We start from the raw sequence: 20,903 nt of genomic DNA on the forward strand, positions 1-20,903 counted from the left end.
GCTGTTGCGCCAACGCGGACTCGGGAACAGCGCCAGCCAGCTCCGCCACAAGCTGATGGAGCAGCACAGCGAGATGTGGTCTCAGCGCGTGGTGCACTACCTGACCGACTGCCAGAGTTTCACCGACGCCAACAGCCGCAACCTTCTCGTCAGGCCCGACGTCAGCGACCCCCCTGCCATGACTGATATTCCGGGCTACAAGTGGCTGCAGACGGTTTACTGCAACGATGTGATCATGCGCCTGGATGAGGTAAAGGGCGCCATCACCTCTGTCTTCGGCAAGGTGCTGAAGCTGGACTCGACCAAGAAAGTTGTGAAGAAGCTGGCAGGGCACAGCGCCGGCACCGCATCGTTGGCCACCAACGTGGGTAATGAGTACGGCCAGGTGCTCATGAGCGTCCTCACCGCCAGTGAGGGGTACGGCCTCGGTCCCATGGCCACCGGCATCATGGCCCGCTACACGTCAGCTGGAGTGGACCCGCCGCCTCTACTCTACGTGGACCGCGACTGTTGCGGGAAGTCTCTGGGTGACATGTTTAAAGACTGGCCTGACCTTGGCATCCGTCTGGACATCTGGCACTTCATGCGGCGCTTCAAGTCCGGATGTACCACGGACTCGCACCAGTTGTACGGTGTCTTCATGAGTCGCCTCTCCGCCTGCATCTTCGAGTGGAGCACCGAGGATGTGCAGCGCCTCCGGGAAGCTAAGCGTGCCGAGCTCCAGGCACAGAAGATCCTGAACCCCAGCGATTCAGACGTCTGGTCCCGCATCACCCGGAGCGAGCTGTCATCCCACTGCAGGCGGAAGACGCGCGGCGCCGAAGAGACCACCCAGCTCATCCAGCCGCTTCTCGACACCTTCGACGGGGAGCAGGGTCGCGACACCCTGGGTGTCCCGCTGCTGGATTCAGAGCGCATCTGGGACATCTGGCTGAGCCAAAAACGCCACGTCGCCTGTATCCAGGACCCGGTGGGTTTCTCCCTCTACACGGAGACCCACAAACAGAAGAAGGGGGGTATGCTGCTGCCCGTGTTCAGGTGCGCCCGAGGATCAACCTCCCTGCAGTCGTTCCACCTCCACCTGAACAGGTTTATTCCAGGAACGAGCGCTAGCGGCATGCATTTCCAGGCTTATCTGCTCGAGGGCCTGGTGCGCTGGAATGAAGACCGAGCTGCTGCCGCCGTGACACAGATGGAGGTCACGCCGTCTGCGTCCACGCTCCACTACAGCGGCCTGCTCAAGAAGGCTACCAACACCCTCAGCAGTGGCGTACTTGGTAGACAGTTAAATGCATCATACTGCGGGCCTCGACAGTACACTGGTAAATATTCTATAATCATTAACTTATTTTGTCAACCTTAGGGAAATGTATATATATATATATATATATATATATATATATATATACATTAATACATTTATATATAACTAGATCATGTAGTTTAAGAATTGAATGATCAATATTTCTCACTGCCTGTATTTTGTCACACACAGGTGAGCTGATAGGTATTGAATACCTGTACAGCCAGACTGGAGAGGTCCTGCAGGACTACACGCTGGACCCTGACAGCGACGAGTCCGCACGCCTGGATGCCTGTCTCCAAGATGAGGATGAAGGGTTTGAGGAGGACAGTCCTTTTAAGGACCCCACCGTCTCCACCTACGACGTGGAACATTGCCCTTCCGTCCCGCCACGCCGCCAAACAGACCCGACCCCACCTTCTGCACTGTCAGAAGATTGTAAGACTTATTTTATGTCTTTGTTTTCTTTTTTATTTATTATCAATGAAAATTTAAGTTATATTATTCATATATTTTATATGCAGATTAAAAATAAATTATATACTGTATATAATTATATTGATATATCCTATGAATTTTTTTTTTTTTTTAAAGTATAATCAGCCTATTTTTGTCACAGCTGAGTGTAGGTCACGCAAGAGTAGACGACAGCTATTCAGGGGATCAGCGTCGCCAAGACCCGCCAGGCAACCTGCCGCGGTGTGCGGTGAGGATTCGATGCCCCCTCCTGCTGTGACCACACCAGAACCGTTACCCTCCCCGGTAACGCCTACCCCGTCCGTAGGTACACCACCGGCTCATCTATCGCCAGTGGTAAATCCAATACAAACTCATGGTATCTTATCAAAATAGTTTTATTCAATATGGATTTATTCAATATGCATGGCAACATTTTTATGCATTGGTATAATTGTTATTCAGGACTCCGTGGACCGTAACAACGTGCCCGGTTACGGTAACGTAGAGGCCCTGGCGAGATGTCTCTTTTCACTAAGAGGACAAGATGAGCCGTTGACCAACGCCCAGGCCGCCCAGATCATCGCCTTGTGGAGGAACCTGGACGACTATGACAAGCAGGCCACCCAGTTCTCCCCGCGTCACAGGTCCAAGTCTGGCGGTCGATTCAAGACCAGCAAGTCGCCCGTTGCCCCTGGTGTTGATAGCACCAAGAGGTCAGTGTTCGAATATTCTAATCTGTGATAATTATGCATGGCTTATATTACATATACTGCACTATATGACATGTCTTAAATTAAATATATTAACAAATATTACACTAGTCTAAATTACATTAATTTATTGACAATTAGGATTGATAGTGTGGGTTTATTACAGATGTTTCCTGGGACAGAACACCGGTCCTGCACAATGGCCCAATTGCAATCGCTACGTCGAGTGCCTGATGGTGAAGTTGTGCGAGGCAAATCCTTCCCCCGTCCGTAAGGAGGGCGCCACCGTCCAGCGTTGGACACTCATTTGCCGCGCCTACCGCAAGGTTCGCCAGAAGGTGCTCGACAATGCACTGGTCATGCAGGAGACATCGCTACAGCTGGTGGAGATAAATCAGACCACCCTGACACAATGGTAATTCATCACATCTATTATCACATCAAAACTAACTTTTTTTAATGATTGTCAAGTCAAATAATAATATACTCGTTTTATTCTTAATGCATCTTATTACATATTCAAGTGGGTTTAAAATTTCATGTATATAAACTTGCTTATTAAATGTTTATCATTTCATTACTACAGGCACAACCGCAGATCCAAACGAGAGGAGAGGCAGCTCTTGGAGCAGGGGATTACTCTGCCTCCGCCCCCGCCCTGTGCCGCCCGACCGCTGCCGCCACCCGTACAACGCGTGGCAGTCATGCCCCAGCCACCTCTGCCCCAGCCGTTCATCTTCACGCTGCCGCCCAACACCGCTGGACAAGACCACTCCTTCAGGCCGCCGCTTCTGCTGCCCTGGGTTGCTCACGTAGTCCCTGCTTCTGGTACCACAGGACCCCGGGTCGAGCCTCTGCTCCCAGTCGCTACGGTCCCCCTGCCACCGTCCAGCGTTCCACGGTCCACCAGGTGGTATCAGAAGAAAAACGTGAACGCGAAGAAGCCGGGATTGTCTGCAAGAAGTATCAGCGAGGCAACGTGAAGATGATGTGTCGGCGCTGCGGGAAAGAGCGTGCTACAGACAGCCACAGGCAGTACTATGGTAACTGGTACTGCCAAGAGACCGCGGGTATGCCTTACCAACAGTGGCTCCTGCAATTCGCCGACAAGGGTTACGGGAAGAAGAGGAGCCAAGAGGAGCCAAGCCCTTAAAAAAGCAGAGGGGAATGTTTAAAACAAATGATGAATACAATAATAAAATGAAATAAAACCCCAAATCCCTCTTCTGGTTGTCTGTCTGTCTCTGTCTGTGTATCTGTTTGTCTCTGTCTGTCTGACTGTCTGTCTCTCTCTCTCTCATCTCTCTTTCAATGTATAAAATAATGATTAGTCCAATAGATCTACACATATCAATACATACAAACTATTTTACAGAGCATTAAACTTAATAAGGTCGAAAAAAAAAAAAAAAAAAAAAAATTTAAAAGGGGCAACATAGCTCAGATAGTAGAGTGGTTGCCTTCGGACCGAAAGTTTGCCGGTTCAAGCCCAGCTCCGGACAAGGCACTTTACCCTGATTGCTCCTGATAGTGAACTTGGCGCAAGTGTGCAGCCTACTCCCATCAGTATGTGTGAATGGCTGAATTTCTACAGGTTTTAGCTACATTTTCTACATCTTTCTAAGACTAATTTTACGCCACACGCTACAAACATTGACAGAGAACATTGCACCGCATTCTCGCAGCAGGGGCCATGCTAATCTTCTCTGTATCGTTCCAATTTTAATTGATGTAACAGCAAACTGTTACGACCAGTGCCAATCTGTGAACGGGAACATTTAGGTAGTCACTTCTCTGTGTCTTTTACTTAAGGGGCCAGTTGAGAGTGGAGCAGAGGCTCTCAGGAAGCTCTCTACATGAATAGGGTTACAGACCCCTGATCTACACAAACTTTGGCTCACCTTTATACTCTGCAAAAGTGCAGACTCTCTCAGTGGAGAACTTTCAAGTGGTGGGTTCAGTACTAAAACTCTGACAAAGTTTGATAATGTTCAAGGATGATAGGGTCTTTGGAATGTTGTGTGTTGCGCGGTAATAGAGGCATGGTGCATCGAGCATTGGTGGTTCAGTGGTAGAATGCTCGCCTGCCACGCGGGAGGCCGGGGTTCGATTCCCGGCCAATGCAAGCTCCTTTTGAGGATTTTCCTCCACACACTCAAACCAAAAGCATTTTCGTGCGGCATCATGCCTTCAGGTGCTTGGGTCTCGTTGGCGTGTGGGCAGTAATGGCTAGTCACTGCCTATCTTCTCCTGGCCCCAAGCTTACAAGCTCACTTTTACTCAAAACCCAGCCCGAGGATCTTTCAGACTTACCCCTCCGACCTATAGACTGCCCTCTTTTCGTGCTATCCCCTGGGCCGCACACTGATCGAAATGAAAAAATAAGGAACGCTTGTTGCTCGTCTTGAGTCTTGCTCCATAATATTGCGAGGTAGGGAAAACAATCGTTCTTTGTTTGTAGCTTTTATTCTAGCTTTGTCACAGCTCCGTTAGCACACCCGTCAGCAGCTGTGACAATCACATTTGCAACAACACACGTCACACGAGTACACGCCTATTTAACATAAAGTGTCCGCGGTGCGGTAAATTGACGACAATGACGTCATTCAACAATACATACATCCAGTGCATGGCAAAACAAAACATAACACAATAAACCAAAATAAATATGAGAGCAGATCACTCAACACCCCCCCCTTGCTCTCATCATCTCAAACTATCTACGCTATCTGTTCTTTTAATTGCCGAAGAACCATTTTTTGAATTTTCCTATTTTTGTTCTCACTGCTGGTTTTGTCAGAATGTCTGCTGCCATCTCCTCTGAGGGACAGTAGACAATGTCTATTTTACCTTCATTTAATGCTTCACGAAGGAAGTGATATTTCACGTCAATATGTTTGGATCTTTGTCTATTCACTGGATTTTTGCTCAGTGCAATTGATCCTTGATTGTCTCCAAAGATCTTTGTGAAACTGTACAATCTTCCATCCATGCCACTTAACAGTTGTGTCAGATACCTACTTTCCTGAGAAGTGGTAGCCAAAGCAACATACTCTGCTTCACAAGTGGACAGAGCCACTGTGGGTTGTTTCCTGGTTTTCCAGGAGATTGCTGGGCCTTGTTCTGTAAGGCTGAAGCAATATCCTGTCGTGCTCCGACTATCTTCTGTTGAAGATGCCCAGTCTGAGTCACTGAATGCTATAAGATGTAAATCCTCCTCACTCTTCCTGAAACTTAACTCAAAATCAGAAGTACCCTTTAGGTATCTTAACACATGCTTTGCTGCAGTCAAGTGTTCTTCCTTTGGATTGGCTACTGTCCGTGACAGCTTGCTCACAATCCAGCTTATGTCTGGTCTGGTGCAAGTCATGGCATAGATCAGGCTACCAACAATTTCTCTATATTCTTTGTTATTTGTAATTTCATCATTTTCAGTCGTGGCATTTTCTATTTTTTGTTCACTTGGAGTGCGTCTTGGTTTACACTCTGACATCCCAAATCTTTCTAGTATTTTTGTGATGTAGCTTTTCTGGTGCATTTTGATTTCATGTCTATCTTGTGTAAATTGTATACCCAAAAAGTAGAATAATTTCCCCAGATCTTTCATTTTAAATCTACATTTCATGGTTTCCTTGAACTTGTTTAATGACTCATCATCGCTGGCAGCAATGATGAGATCATCCACCCAGATGATTACAATGATAGTGACATTCCCGCTCTGCTTTCTGTATACACAATGGTCAGACAGATTTCTTATAAAGTCATTTTGCTCGAGGTGGTCATTTAAAAGTTGGTACCAGTTTCTCTCTGATTGTTTAAGACCATAGAGCGACTTCTTTAATTTGTACATTAGCTTCTGTCCAGTCTCTGAAGTCTCCTCAAAACCTTCTGGTTGTTCTATGTAAATCTCTTCTTCTATTGGGGCATGCAAGTATGCCGTTTTCACGTCCATTTGATGGACAATGTATTCATTTTGAACCGCTATTTGCATAAGGGCACGCACTGAAGAGATATTGGCCGTTGGAGCGAAGGTTTCCTGATAATCTATTCCCTTTGTTTGGCTGTATCCCTTGGCTACATATCTGGCTTTGAAAATGTTTCCTTTTTCTGCAGATTCTTTAAGAGCATAAACCCATTTTCCCCCAACTGCAGTTTTGCCTTCCGGTAAAGGTGACAGTTCAAATGTATCATTTTCTTTGAGTGAGCAAATCTCCTCCCTCATTGCATGCTCCCATTTTGGTGCCTCAGGTGACATCTGTGCTTCACTGAAAGTTTGCGGACTCCACATACTGTCCTGTAACAATAGTCTACGCTTATATTTATCAAATCCTCATCTCTTTCATCTGTTATATAAGTTATATAATCTTTAAGGTATTTCGGGGGTCTTCTCTCTCTCCTTGGGTAGCGAGTGCTGTCACTGTGTGACGGTTCTGACATCGTACTCTCTTCCCCTTCATTTTCTTCATTTTGATTCTTTAACTCCATTTCTGGACCCTCTTTAATTTTATGATGTTCCTTTCCATAATCCTGATAATCAGAATCTGATTCATTTGTTTGTGTTAGTTGCTCCGCATTTTTCTTTGTGATGAATTTCACCAATCTATGATTTGACACTCGTTCTTTGTCTGGATCATAAACCAAATATGCTGGGCTGTTTTTACTGTGCCCAACATATATGCCTTTTCCACATCTGGAGTCAAGTTTCTTGTGGTTGTGTTTGTATGTATAGCATCCTGATCCAAACACCCACATTTTGGATAGGTCCGGCCTTTTTCCTGTCAACATGAAGTAGGGAGTGTTTTTGGTCCTGTCACTGTAACACCTGTTTCGAATGTGAGCAGCATTTTGTACAGCATAAGGCCACAATCTTTTAGGTAACCCTTTTTCCAACAGTTGACACCTGGCCATGTCAAATAAAGTTCTCCATTGTCTCTCAGCTGTACCATTTTGATGGGGAGAATATGGACACGATGTTTCATGTCTAATGCCTTTGTCTCTCAGAAGTGACTGGAAAGCATTCCCTGTATATTCTGTTCCATTGTCCGATCTTATACATTTTACAGTCCCATACGGAGGACAATCTGCCAAGAACCTTTTAGTTGCTAATGCGGCATCACTCCTATTTTTAAGAAAGTAAACAGATATTGCCCCGGAAAAGTCATCTGTAAATGAAATTGCATATTTATGCCCGTCTAGACCGGTTGGTTCAATGGGACCTGCTAAATCTGTATGTACTAATTCAAGGGGCTGACTAGCTTTCACATCTGCCGTTCTGTTTCTGTTATTTGTAAATTTTCCTTCAGTGCATGTGTTACAGTCTATTTTACTGTTGCTGTCTGTGATCTGCATGCCCACCACCACATCAGGCAATTTCAATATATCATTTACATTGCAATGGCCCAATATCGTATGCCATGTTTTGACATCACAGGTTAAGTTTACCCTGTCATTGTACGTTTTCCCCCGGATGACCTCGTGTGTTTTCAAGTAGAACAATCTTTCGTGTTCCTCTAGAGGAAAAGATGTACCATCTTTAGCAACAAGTTCATTTTGTCCCTCTGCAAATGTCAATTTGGCTCCGTTACCTGTTGCTGCCTTCACGGAGAAGATGCTCTGGGGGTACGTTGGGATGTGTAAGGCTCTCTGCAGTGTGGTTGTGACCGACTTTCCCTTGGAGTCCTGTATCATCACCTCTGCGTCACCTCGCTTGAGCGCCACCCTGTTCCTCCGTCTTCCATCAGCAAGCTCCATGTAGTGTTTGACCGGGTCAAACGACGCATCAAAGCGAGTAAACTTGTCCTTGTCCGTTATGATGTGTGACGTAGCTCCACAGTCCACCATCAGCCCATTCGTTCGTATGGTTGCTGTAGTCGCGGTAAAAGCAAATGTTTGTTCGTCCTCGTCATATCGCTGCTTCTCCGCTGTCTGTTTTGCGCCATCTCTGTTTGTTCTCCTCCTGCACGTCTCGTCGGTGTGTGTGGAGCTCCTGTGGTAACTGCACCACTGCTCCTTTTGAGGATTTTCCTCCACACACTCAAACCCAAAGCATTTTCGTGCGGCATCATGCCTTCAGGTGCTTGGGTCTCGTTGGCGTGTGGGCAGTAATGGCTAGTCACTGCCTATCTTCTCCTGGCCCCAAGCTTACAAGCTCACTTTTACTCAAAACCCAGCCCGAGGATCTATCAGACTTACCCCTCCGACCTATAGACTCCTGCCCTGCCCTCTTTTCGTGCTATCCCCTGGGCCGCACACTGATCGAAATGAAAAATTAAGGAATGCTTCACGAATTTGCGTGTCATCCTTGCGCTCAGTGGCGCCTGATCTTCTCTGTTAATGTTCCACATTCGTTCCACATGTTGACCAATCACCTCTCTACCTCGTTCCCAATGTTTTCCAAATTGTTCCAAATTGTCCCAGAGCTAGCCAAATGTTGACCAATCACGGCTCTCCCTCGTTCCAAATCTGAGATCGGCAATCTTCTTTCACTACATACAGTGCCTTGCGAAAGTATTCGGCCCCCTTGAACCTTTCAACATTTCAGGCTTCAAACATAAAGATATAAAATTTTAATTTTTTGTCATGAATCAACAACAAGTGGGACACAATCGTGAAGTGGAACGAAATTTATTGGATAATTTAAACTTTTTTAACAAATAAAAAACTGAAAAGTGGGGCGTGCAATATTATTCGGCCCCCTTGCGCTAATACTTTGTAGCGCCACCTTTTGCTGTAATTACAGCTGCAAGTCGCTTGGGGTATGTCTCTATCAGTTTTGCACATCGAGAAACTGGAATTCTTGCCCATTCTTCCTTGCAAAACAGCTCGAGCTCAGTGAGGTTGGATGGAGAGCGTTTGTGAACAGCAGTCTTCAGCTCTTTCCACAGATTCTCGATTGGATTCAGGTCTGGACTTTGACTTGGCCATTCTAACACCTGGATACGTCTATTTGTGAACCATTCCATTGTAGATTTGGCTTTATGTTTTGGATCATTGTCCTGTTGGAAGATAAATCTCCGTCACAGTCTCAGGTCTTTTGCAGACTCCAACAGGTTTTCTTCCAGAATGGTCCTGTATTTGGCTCCATCCATCTTCCCATCAATTTTAGCCATCTTCCCTGTCCCTGCTGAAGAAAAGCAGGCCCAAACCATGATGCTGCCACCACCATGTTTGACAGTGGGGATGGTGTGTTCAGGGTGATGAGCTGTGTTGCTTTTACGCCAAACATATCGTTTTGCATTGTGGCCAAAAAGTTCGATTTTGGTTTCATCTGACCAGAGCACCTTCATCCACATGTTTGGTGTGTCTCCCAGGTGGCTTGTGGCAAACTTTAAACGAGACTTTTTATGGATATCTTTGAGAAATGGCTTTCTTCTTGCCACTCTTCCATAAAGGCCAGATTTGTGCAGTGCACGACTGATTGTTGTCCTATGGACAGACTCTCCCACCTCAGCTGTAGTTATCTGCAGTTCATCCAGAGTGATCATGGGCCTCTTGGCTGCATCTCTGATCAGTCTTCTCCTTGTTTGAGATGAAAGTTTGGAGGGACGGCCGGGTCTTGGTAGATTTGCAGTGGTCTGATACTCCTTCCATTTCAATATAATTGCTTGCACAGTGCTCCTTGAGATGTTTAAAGCTTGGGAAATCTTTTTGTATCCAAATCCGGCTTTAAACTTCTCCACAACAGTATCTCGGACCTGCCTGGTGTGTTCCTTTGTCTTCATGGTTCTCTCTGCGCTTTAAACAGAACCCTGAGACTATCAAAGAGCAGGTGCATTTATACGGAGACTTGATTACACACAGGTGCATTCTATTTATCATCATCAGTTTAAATTATCCAATAAATTTCGTTCCACTTCACGATTGTGTCCCACTTGTTGTTGATTCATGACAAAAAATTAAAATTTTATATCTTTATGTTTGAAGCCTGAAATGTGGCGAAATGTTGAAAGGTTCAAGGGGGCCGAATACTTTCGCAAGGCACTGTACATGTGAAGCCTCATTATATTTCTGTCAATCTGTTTGCATAACCTTATCACGTGTATTTGTTCGGGTGACACGTGCTGAGTGTTCTATTCAATAAAGGTCAAGCCCGAACACTCAGGAAACGTGTCAATAACTTCTGTCTGTAACTTTCCACTCTAATGTGACAAGTCAATTGTCAGTAGTTTTCCATCCATCACCACCCCAGGAGTCAGACATAACACCAACTGAATGTTACCTTATAAGGACTTGTGTGCAACAGTAGACAACGACCTTGTAAGAATATATGCGCATGTTTTCACACTCGTAACTCAGAGCTCTGTACACCTCTCGTTGTTATGCGTCTTGTGTAACATCTTTAATAAATCTTTTTGCCAGACTATATTGGACCGGACTTTGTCTCTCACTAACTCAAGGATCCAACGAATCTTCAAGACTACTTCAAATTGGCGTCACGAACAGGATCCTTTGAGAGAGAGGGTTCGGAGGTGTAAAACGAGTCTTTACCTCTCTCTGGGTGGGTAAAGGTTTTCCTATTTCCAAAGTTTGTCAAAATGTGTTAAGATATTGGATGTATATGATGAAGAGTTTTTTCCTCGCGTTGGAATAAGTTGTGAAAATTTCTTGTGTTTCTTGGGAATACTACGTCCTCGTGTTGGAGTAGAAAGAATACTGTATTGTTGTATGGGATAAGCAATACAGGCATTGTTGTGGCAGGGTTTCAAATTTTTTAGAAAAATCCTCGAGGTGAATAGTTGTTATAAATTGAATAGAAGAATAGAGGTGTTGGCTTGTTCCGCAACTCTCGTGTTGAATTCCGTCGTGTTCGGAGGAAGAGTTAACTGGTCCCACATTCTCGTGTTGAATGCCGTCGTGTTCGGGGGACAACATTGATAAGGGGGTGTTAAAACATTGTATTGTTGTAAAAATATATAGGAACTAGGACGCAGTCCAGGAATACTGGTCTTACTGATAACTAGATTAACTAAAAAAAAATAAAAAAAACTATTCAAATTTTAATAAGGAAATAAACCTAAATTAAAATGTCAAGTAAATTACAGAAAGAATTTAATCTTTCCACAGATTGGATTGATTGGTCAAAATGTGTTCCGCATCCTCAGAAAATGTCTTTGTCAGAACAATTTCAGGCTGCAGTCCAGGTCTATAGTGGAAATTTTGCGCCAAATGAACGAGATGAAAAAAAAGCAAAAATGGTGAAATGGTTTACAGAGACTCAAAATGCAGGTTACCTTCCCCAAAATAGTTCCATTCATCTTCTAACTGATGTGTTAAATAGAGTAGAACACAAGTTTATCGGAAGAATAAACGAAATGGAGGCGGAAGGCACTTCGAAATTAACATTGAAAGGGAGAGATAGAGCAGGGAGAGTGAAAAATCTTCAAGACACAAAATGTTTGGTAAGATGGTTGCATCTGTCCGCTGCTCTGCTTGTGACTAAATCAGTTACAGGAAGTACAGCTGCTGGTATCAAAGGGGTGGAGTCAATCCCGCCCTCTGAGAAAGAGGCGGGGGAAGATGGAAAAGGAAAGTTGAAACAAGGTGGGATAATGGCACCATCCAGTGGACTTTACCCGGTACTGTCAGAGGAATTACGATTACCGGATTCACACCAGACTGACACACCTCCACCATATTCATCCAACAATCCATTCAAATCTCATACTGCTTCTCCACCACCACACCCATTATCAATACAAATGCCGGTATTTAATATAACAAGAGGAGTTGTTGCGGGAGATTTTGAGGGAGATGAGGGCCAATCAGTTCAACTGACCATTGACAAAAGTAAACCAAAGATGGGAGGAGGAATAAGTTGTCCCGACTTTCTTACTGTAGAGGATGTAGCAGATATGTGGGATAAAGGAATAATAAATGACCGCGAGATGACAGAAGTGTCTTTTGATACAGCAAATACATTTTCAAACTTTACTTTAACGGGAAAAAAGGGGCGGCAGATGAAAGAAGATGTCGAGTACTGGAGAGGCCGCCTAGCGGATATACAGAAAAGGAAGCAGCAAGGCAGGAAAAGAGAGGATGAGGAGAATGTGGAACAGAAAATAAGAAGAGAGGCAGAAAGAATTTTTCTGAATCACTTGGCGAAAAAGGCTGAAGAGAGGGCTGAGGAGGGGGCGGTCGGAGGAGAGTCATACAGGGAGCTAAATCCGTCTTGCCGAGAGGAAGAGGCAGGGGAGGTAGAGGGGACTGAGAGGCTGACAGGTAGAGATGGCCAAAGAACAGGTGCGACTCATACACGAGGCCATCCAAGTAATCTACAGGCGCCGGTACTCTTTAAAAATGCCCCTGGAGGAGGTGTGGCTCCCCAGTACAAACCCTTTTCTATTTCTGATATTCAAGCACTTGCTAGCCAGATGCCTCAACTTTCAGCTGGTGGTGCTGCGTGGTTATCTAAATGTACTACTCTGACTGCCGGTTTGCTTCTATCAGCGGGTGATATGAAAGCACTTGTCGCTAGAACGAGCTCTCCCGTTCAAGCACGGCCCATATGGCTGAGATGTCCATGGCTGAATTCTGATCCCGCCACGCCTATCTCTCAGCAACAGGGTAGGGAATTGGCAATTGTGATCAGGGAATTGTTTCCAGCTCCTTCCATGTTGTTCTCTGAACTGGTATACACCCCAGGACCCGTTGAAGATCATTCTACCTTTATGGCTAGAGCAGAAGACGATTTTGTAAACAAAACTGGTGAAAGCCCGGCCCAGATTCCTATGCCCAGCTCTCTCTTCAGAGCGGCGGTGTCCAGAGGTTTGCCCCCGGCTATACGCACGCTCGTGACAGATAATCCTGACTTGGCAACTGCTGATCATACAAAATGGTGTTATCATGTGAAATATCTGCTGCAAAGACAGGATGATAAAGCCCGGGCTGATGATGTTAAAATTAAAGCACTAGAAACAGAATTACTTAACTTACAGGTGCAAAGGGCTAAACAAGATTACAACCAGGCTAAGAAGATTACCAAACCCCAGGTACAGGCCCCGATTCAGGCCCCCGTAATGCCAGACCCACCCCCGTTTCCCCAAACCATTCCCTACTCAGGCCCTACTGATTCCATTCCACCGCCGGGATGTATCCCATGTTTATGGGAAAGCATCCACCCCAATATCAGCCCCGACCTAATCGCGGCTATACACCCAGACAGAGGGGAGGTTACTCGAGGAGTTCGGCTGAAGGTCCCTACGTGTCTCACAGCTTGAGTGACGTGCAGTGCTGGTATTGTGAAGGATACGGTCATTTGTCCACCTCATGTCCCGAAAAGGCTCCAAGACAGTCTGGTCCCAGAAGAGGGGGACGTGGCCGAGGTGGTCCACCAGGCTCCGGCCCTTCTGGTTATCGACATCATAACCAGCATCTGGCCCCTCCACAGGGTCAGTATCCTCAATGCTATTTGCTATATAAAGGCTATTCCTTTCATGGTGGATACTGGTGCTCGACACTCCACTATCAACAGATTGACCCCCACAATGACGTTATCCCCAAGAACTATTCCACTTACTGGCTTCTCAGGGCAGACCCAAAACCTGCCTTTCACCGCGCCTGCCGTTGTTTCAGTGGCGGGCCAGAGTCATCAACACTCGTTCGTCTATGCTCCAACGTGTCCTATTAATCTATTGGGCAGGGATCTGCTCATAAGACTCGCTACTGTTATACACTGCTCCACGGAAGGCCTGCAACTGTTTTTTCCAAATGGACAAGTCATTTTCTCCTCAGCATCGGACGAACACATGTTTCCATTGATGGAGCAAGATATTGAGACCCCTGTTTCAGCTACGGCTGACATCTACTGGGCATTGATGAACATTGAGTCACCTACATGGTCTGCACTTAACTCAGAAGTGGAAACGTGGTTGCCATGGTGTCGTGCTCTTCGTCCTTACCTCCCTCCTGTCGACCCGCCACATTGTACCCTCTATTATGACCGGATGGGTGACACTGTCTATGAAGACAGATTTCACCAGGTTGAAGGCAATGAATGGCTTTTGTCAAACCCATGTCTTTTTGCGGGCCCTGAAGGCATAGCACTGAACACTGAACTCACTGCCTCTCAATTGCAGTGGTACATGATGTCAACACCCACTGACCCCTCTGTGACTCCGGCCTCACCACACATCACATTAGCTTTAGCTGCAGGATGTACCGCTAAAGAACTGGGCCACATGACTAAACGGGCCATTATGGCCTCAGACTGGTCACCCACATTTCATGAGGATTTGTCATTTTCTTCTTCCACTCAGACTTATTGTATCACATTGCATACTGATCCAGTACATGCCACACTCCAACACACCCTGATCAGCAGATGTCATGGCAGAGAACATATGGATTCTGATTTTGCGGCTAAAATGTTAGACCAACTCCCTTCAGGATTGTGGTCTAATTCTCCTACGGATGTAGGACTCTGTACCTCAGTGACTCCTATTACCTTTAATATTTCTCAAGGTCTTGTTTATAGATCCCAATATCCCACGTCTCGTGAGGGTAGACAGGGCATCGCGGAGACCATTAACGGCCTTCTACAAACAGGCGTGTTGCAGACATCACTTAGCTCCAAATGGAACACCCCGATCCTCCCTGTGGAGAAAAAGGGTACAGGGAAGTACCGGATGGTACATGACCTCCGTTTGATTAATGAAAAAGTTTTGACTCCCGTTCTACCAGTACCCAACCCACATGCAGTACGTTGATGACTTACTACTGGCGTCCCCCACGGAACAAGGCTGTCTTGAAGCCACAGATGTCCTTTTACGACACTTGTACTCCTGTGGATTCAAAGTGTCCAGGTCTAAGTTGCAGGTTTGCAGACCCATGGTGTCGTTTCTTGGACGATTGATTTCAGCCAATGGCACGGGTGTCAGTTCTTCACACCGTGCTACCATTTTACATCATCCCAAACCAACGACTGTCCGAGAAATGCTACAATTTCTTGGCTTGGCAAATTACTCTCGTAATTTCATCCCAGATTTATCTGACATGGTAGCCCCACTTCGCCAGATGGTGAACAAATGTGGTATGCGTAATCTTACAGCCTCACTGGATTGGTCCGAAGTGGCTGAGTCCTCATTCATTGTCCTCAAACAAGCCGCTGATATGCAGATTCCAGACTACACCAAACCATTCTATTTGGATGTTTCCGAAAAAGACACATCCGTTTCGGCTGTGTTATTTCAGAAAAAGGGGAACACAGGTGATAGGTTTGTCAACATGTATTGCTCAGTCCTTTTAGATGCCTATGAGAAGAAAAGTCCACCTTGCGCCAGGTATGCATCAGCACTTGCTAAAATTTTACTGAAAACATCTCACATAACGTTAAAGCACTCAGTCATCATAATGACATCACATAGTGTTTTACAATATGTCACGAGTAACCTTTTCACAATGACAGCGGGAAGACAGCAGAAGCTGGAAAAGGTTCTTGCTGCACCAAACCTTGTATATATACACGATGGCGTGAACATGGCTGATGGGATGAATGTTGGGACCCCACACATGTGCGCAGACAAAGACAAACAAGCTCAAAAAATCAGGGAACATTTGTACATAACTCCTCTGACAGAGCCAGAAAGGGTGCTGTTCACTGACGGGTGTTGTTTCAGAGACAAGGAGGAATTATTGTCCTCTTTTGCAGTGGTAGAACAGATAGGGGATGAAGAGATCCCGTTGATAAGTGCAAAGATAAAAGGGAAACAGTCAGCACAAAGAGCAGAAATAATGGCGCTCACAAGAGCTCTAGAAGAATCTGTAGGACAAGATGTAAATATTTTCACAGACTCAGCGTACGCAGTTACAGCGGTACATTTTGGATTGGCAGAATGGTCCAGGACTGGATACATGACTGCCTCAGGAACTCCTGTTAAAAACAGTGAAGACGAAATGAAATTGTATGCGGCACTTATGCTCCCGTCAAAAGTAGCTGTAGTCAAATGCAAAGGACATTCAATCGGACTTGACAAAATATCAAAAGGTAATCGCGCGGCAGATGCATTGGCAAAACAAACCGCGGGTTATCAGCCACAAGGGCAAATGATGGTGGTTCCAGCTGAAGAAATGGATGAGCAGTCATCCTGGTCAAAAATTCTTCACATTCAATCTCAAGCATCACTTGAAGAGATTTCCATGTGGATAAATCAAGGCTCAGGGAAAACAGAAGAAGGTGTCTGGTGTAAAAGGGGACGCCCGGCTGCACCAGTAGCCTATCTGAAATCTCTAATCCTTGAGGCACATGGTCCTACACATGTAGGCAGAGAAGAAACAATTCGAAGATTGGACAATTGGTGGCATCCATTTAAAAACCAAATGGTGAAACAAGCACTAATCTCGTGTAATGTTTGCAATCAAGGTGCAATTAGGCCTACTCTCAAACCATTACCAGGACTAACACACCCCTCAGTTTTCTTTCCAGGACAAATGGTTGTTATCGACTATACTGACATGTTGGTCCCAGTTTCTGGATACAGGTACCTGTTGGTGATGGTGGACGCCTACTCAGGATGGCCAGAAGCATATCCTTGCCGGAAAGAAGATGCAAAAAGCGTCTCTAAACATTTGGTTAACCATTACATTCCAACTCATGGTTTTCCCCATTGTCTGAAAAGTGACAATGGCACGCATTCCAAGAACACCCACTTACAACAGGTGGAGCGCCAATTGGGCCTCAGACACAAATTTGGTTCTGTTTACCACCCCCAGTCACAGGCACAGGTGGAGAGAATGAACAGGACATTGAAGGACAACCTCAACCGAGTCATGATAAGTACCGGAGTCAACTGGCTCGCGGCACTACCAATGGCACTGATAAGTGTTAGAATGTCTGTTAATACCCGGACGGGCTACTCTCCATTCGAACTCCACACAGGTCGCTGTTTTCCAGGACCCCACGCTCCATTACCAATATCAAACCTAAGGGGTAAGCCAACACACACGCCATTTGTCTCAACTGTACAGTTTCTTGGCTCCAGGTTCTCCAAGCAGACTGAAGAGGTCCCCGAGCAACCCGTCCCACTGCAGGTCACCCCGTGTGTCTACCTGAAGGTGCTCAAGCAAAAGTGGACGGAACCACGTTGGACTGGTCCTCATCGCGTACTGGAAAGGACGTCTCACGCCCTCCGGCTGGAAGGCAAAGGAGATACCTGGTTCCACCTGACGCAGTGTGCAGCTGACCCCGAGAGCTGTGACAAACCCCTCCTCAACGTCAACGCCCACACCCCATCTACAACCCTGCCCCCCACCAACGTCGTCCCCGTCAACCTGGACAATCCTTCATCACCCCCGTCATCACTGTCTAACGTCTGAGTCGTGTGAGAGTCGTGTGAGGAATTTTCCCTGCATCAACAATTGCCGCAGGTTTTTGCCCACACAAAACATTGAATATTATATTAGGATCAAGAAAAGGTGCAAGACCTCCTTGAATCCGCTGTTTCATTTTGCACTCTTTGAGTTTCGTTACGTTCTCTCGCATTTTTAATAATTTAGCTGTTGCACACTTAGTATTACCCATGGCAGTATTCCTCGACATGTAATACACTCCTGTTGCTTGGCTGCATTTATTGCTTCTGTTTTGGTCTGTACCCCAATGTTATTGTACTATGTTCTGCACGGTATAACCCTTTCTACGGTCACAGAGGTATCTTCCCACAATGATACTAACATTCACAACCAGACGCTACAGGTCCCCAAACGATCCAAGCGCCAGATCACACTCGGTCCTGACCATAAGGTATCAGACAAATGCCTGCTATACTATAATTCTAAGATCACGATTTATCACCAAAGGGGAACTAATAAAATTTATGAATTCGACTTATGTGATGTGATCCCATGCACAGGCAACAAGGCAGCCTATCGGGGTTATGACGCATACATGTGTATCCAAAGTAACTCAGACGTCTCCACATATTGTCCCTGGAATAGCCTCCTGTGGACTACTCAGCCAGGGGGGTGGACAAACACTAAGAGTAAATGTTCTTCCCTGGCTAACAGTAACATTACCCTTGTCCGAGGATCCCTAACTGGTGCATCCCTTAATCCACTCCTATTGCATCTTAACGGTCTATACAGAGATCCGCACTGTAAGACGCCCCCACCCAGCATTGGTCGCGTTGTCTCCAGAGCAGAATTCTGGACATATCCCTCATGTGCATGGTCTGGCGTTCCGTACGAACAAGGTTTTGGTAACGTTACTTATCTGCCCCTGGGATTATCAGTATCAGGCACAGATCCTGTGGGACTGTTAAAAATCATCTTCGTAGATCCCCCTGTAATCAACAACTCACCGCATGTCAAACCTTCCCTAGTTGACACCAAACCCCACAACCCAGGACCAAAACGACCCAACAAAGTCACGGCATTCGAGGCTGATGACATAACTGTTCCGGATGCCCTTGTAGCCAGCACCGGATGACACAATCCCAATTTCAATGCCTGGATTCAAACGGCGGTGGCAGCCCGTGAATCAGCCCAAGTCGCCTCATGTTTGGTGTGCATGGGCCCCCACATGATGCTATCGATGACACTTTCCATTTTTGATTCCTACACCAATTATTCCGAATGCCATTTTCATGTTATGACCAACTCCATTCTTCATCCTAATTGCACCATAGCAGACACGGCTTACCCCATGACCACCAGAATGGACCCTCCTGTGTTCAACTCTAGGCTGTACGTGTCCAACTTCACCTGTCTTGAAAGAAACCGCACTGAGAGACCCATGACCCCTGTAGGATGGATACTTCCCATACACTGCCTAACTATACGTACCATCTCGGTCAGTGAATCAGTTAAGTTCGTGGCCAGATCAGACATTTGGTGGTTCTGCGGAGGAACTATCATACGACAGACACTTCCACTGGGTGGAGAGGAAGATGTGCCCTGGTGAATCTTATTTTCCCTGCCAATATCGTCAGCATGTCAGAAGACGACGTATTACAATATCGGCCCTCCCACAACCACCTAACTAAACGATCCACTGATGCCCTGACTGGCACCCCTGTATACATTGACTCCATTGGTATCCCCCGTGGGGTACCAGATGAATTCAAATTGGCTGACCAGATTTCAGCAGGATTTGAAAACATTCCCATTGTAGCAGCTATATTTCCCATCACCCCAAATAAGAATGTGGATCGCATCAACTACCTTTATTACAACCAACAACGTTTAGTTAACTTCACACGTGATGGTTTTGCCGCGGTTCATGACCAGCTAGCCGCCACATCCCTTATGGTGGTACAGAACCGCATGGCAGTGGACATGCTTCTGGCTGAAAAAGGTGGTGTATGTGCCATGTTTGGTGAACAATGTTGCACCTTCATCCCAAATAACACTGCACCGGATGGAAAATTGACACTCACCCTAGCCAAGTTGAATGCCATGTCTAACGAACTCAAGGCTAATGCAGGTGTAGATACCTCCACATATGACATATTTGGTGAAATGTTTGGGAAATATCGCTCACTCGTTCTCTCTGCCCTAACCTCTATAGCTGTCTTCTGTGCCATCCTTGTATTGTGTGGGTGCTGTTTCATCCCCTGTGCCAGATCTCTTTGCAACCGAGTTATTACCTCCGCTATAGAGAAAAGAGACCTTGCCCAACCTCCTGCCTACCAGTTACTTTCTACTGTGGAACCAACTGCCCCGTTTATCAGGACATCCCATTAAATCTGTTATCAACTGCATCTGTCCCTCTCCAAACCCCTGTTCCTGAATACCTGGATGCCCCATTAACTTCTATCTGTCCTTAAAAGACCGCTATTCAGCTTGGTGACACTGTATCTTATGCTTGCATGTTTCTCAGGCGATAATTTTAAAGGGTTTTAAAATTTGTAGCAATTTTGTATTCCGTTTTTATCTCTTGGTTGTTGTCCTCCTTCAGAGGCCAAAAGGGGAAGTTGAAGCCTCATTATATTTCTGTCAATCTGTTTGCATAACCTTATCACCTGTATTTGTTCGGGTGACACGTGCTGAGTGTTCTATTCAATAAAGGTCAAGCCCGAACACTCAGGAAACGTGTCAATAACTTCTGTCTGTAACTTTCCACTCTAATGTGACAAGTCAATTGTCAGTAGTTTTCCATCCATCACCACCCCAGGAGTCAGACATAACACCAACTGAATGTTACCTTATAAGGACTTGTGTGCAACAGTAGACAACGACCTTGTAAGAATATATGCGCATGTTTTCACACTCGTAACTCAGAGCTCTGTACACCTCTCGTTGTTATGCGTCTTGTGTAACATCTTTAATAAATCTTTTTGCCAGACTATATTGGACCGGACTTTGTCTCTCACTAACTCAAGGATCCAACGAATCTTCAAGACTACTTCACATGCTAAGCGGCTATTTTCTCTCTTTTTCAGTATATCCAATCGGATTTCTAATTTTTTCTCTGCGTACATCGGTAAGTGTCTGGAACATTC

The 20,903-nt window shown here is 45.8% G+C and overlaps 2 non-coding genes across 2 annotated transcripts; both read right to left on the reverse strand.

The window, feature by feature from the left end:
- Positions 1 to 4,118: 4,118 nt before the first annotated feature.
- On the reverse strand, positions 4,119 to 4,221 carry LOC148081632 (U6 spliceosomal RNA). The gene has a single exon (XR_015711242.1). It is a non-coding gene; the product is annotated as a U6 spliceosomal RNA (small nuclear RNA).
- Positions 4,222 to 8,736: 4,515 nt separating this feature from the next.
- LOC148081633 (U6 spliceosomal RNA) lies at positions 8,737 to 8,840 on the reverse strand. The gene has a single exon (XR_015711252.1). It is a non-coding gene; the product is annotated as a U6 spliceosomal RNA (small nuclear RNA).
- Positions 8,841 to 20,903: the final 12,063 nt, after the last annotated feature.

The sequence above is a fragment of the Callionymus lyra genome, chromosome 4 (assembly GCF_982586985.1).
Source record: "Callionymus lyra chromosome 4, fCalLyr1.hap1.1, whole genome shotgun sequence".
In the NCBI taxonomy this organism is placed as follows: domain Eukaryota; kingdom Metazoa; phylum Chordata; class Actinopteri; order Syngnathiformes; family Callionymidae; genus Callionymus; species Callionymus lyra.